Source organism: Brassica oleracea, chromosome C2 (genome assembly GCF_000695525.1).
Source record: "Brassica oleracea var. oleracea cultivar TO1000 chromosome C2, BOL, whole genome shotgun sequence".
NCBI lineage: Eukaryota > Viridiplantae > Streptophyta > Magnoliopsida > Brassicales > Brassicaceae > Brassica > Brassica oleracea.
Genome location: NC_027749.1, coordinates 22,071,166 through 22,073,208, shown reverse-complemented (window position 1 = coordinate 22,073,208; position 2,043 = coordinate 22,071,166).

The window sequence follows — 2,043 nt, the reverse complement described above, 5'->3', positions numbered from 1 at the left end:
AAAGGAGGTGGATGGAGTTTATCACGGATTATGACTTACAAATCCAATATCACCCAGGAAAGGCGAATGTGGTAGCAGATGCACTGAGTCGGAGGAGAAGTGATACAGCTATTGGGAAAGACTTAGAAGCCTTAAACGCAGAATTCAAGATGGTTAGCCTTTCAGCCATAGAGGGCGAGGGCAGCGAGCCATTGGGATTACGAGCAGTGAATCAAGCAAACCTCTTGCAAAGAATTCGAGAAGAGCAGAAGGAAGATGTGAAGCTAAAGAAGATTATTAAATAACTTGAAGAATCAGGCGGAAGAAATGATAGTGGTTATCATTTGGCTGATGACAGAACCCTCCTACTGAACGGAAGGATAACAGTACCTGTAGGAAAGGAGTTACGAGAAGAGATCTTGAGAACCGCACACCACTCAGTATTCAGTATTGATCCTGGAAGCACCAAGATGTACCAGGATATACGTCGATACTATCACTGGCCAGGAATCAAACGATCAGTTGCTAAGTGGGTAGCTCAGTGCCAGACATGCCAACAAATTAAAGCTGACCATCAAGTGCCGAGAGGATTATTGCAAAGCCTACCAATCCCAGAATGGAAGTGGGAGTCAGCGGCTATGGATTTTGTAACGGGGCTACCTCGAGCCCCAGAAAGAGGGAATGATACTATATGGGTGGTGGTAGACCGACTAACTAAGACTGCTCACTTTCTACCCATTAGAATTGTTGACAAGGTAGAAGTACTGGCAGAACTTTACTTAAAGGAGATAGTAAGATTACACGGAGTTCCTGCCAACATTGTATATGATCGTGACCCAAAATTTACGGCTCAATTCTGGAGAGCTTTCCAGCAAGTATTGGGGACTGATCTTCATATGAGTACGGCGTTTCACCTTGAAACTGACGGGCAGGCGGAGCGAACAATCAGAACCTTGAAAGATTTGCTAAGGATGTGTGTTTTAGACTGGTCAGGTACATGGGAACAATACTTACCTTTGGTAGAGTTTTCTTATAACAACAGTTACCATGCAAGTATTGGGATGTCCCCATATGAGGCATTATATGGACGACCTTGCCGCACACCACTATGTTGGTCTGAAGTTGGAGAAATACATATGTTAGGACCAGGTATAGTAGATGAAACAACAGAAAAGATAAAGATTGTCCGGGAGAATATGAAGAAAGCTCAAGACAGGCAGAACAAATATGCCGATCAGAATAGACGTGAAGTAATATTTCAAGTTGGTGATTGGGTATATTTGAAGGTGGCCGCACAGAAAGGGAGAGATAGATTCGGAAAAGTGGGAAAGTTAGCCACTCGATATATAGGACCATACCGAGTAATGAAACGGGTTGGAGAAGTAGCCTATCAATTAGAGTTACCATCAGATATGGCTCTTCACCACTTTTCCATGTCTCGATGTTAAGAAGGCATATACGAGATCCTACCGAAGTAGAGCCGCAACGAGTAGAAAACCTTCGCTCCAACCTCACTTACCCTGAAGGACCACTTCGAATCGGAGAAAGACGAAAAAGGAAACTGAAGAATCGAGAGATTCCTCAAGTACAAGTATTTTGGGGAAAACAGCGCCATGGGAAGATGAAGAGAGGTTTAGAGCGACTCATCCTGAACTGTTTTTGGAAGATGATGAAGACCAGATGGGTGGAGCATCAAACCACTAAGAATTCGGGACGAATTCTATCGAGAGGGGGAGAATGCAATAACCCTCTTTAAAGAGTAAAACGCAGACAAGGAAAAATCATATAACAGCCGAGAAATTACTCAAGTAAGTGGAAGTCGGATTGATCTTTTCTTGTGGATGTTTGTGGATCCCAAGGTACATAAGAAAAATTTAGAAAGTCTTAGAATAGTTTTCCATCTGAAGAAATAAATTCTTCGAAAAGTTTAGTGGATTGAAAATGCTCGCGGTTCGGCCTAGAACATCCTAGTCGAAAGAGAAAATTAATCGAAAAATTTATTATAGGGCCTTAAGATAGGAACCACCTTAGAATTATTTTAAAAATGTTTTGGTCTAAGAAATC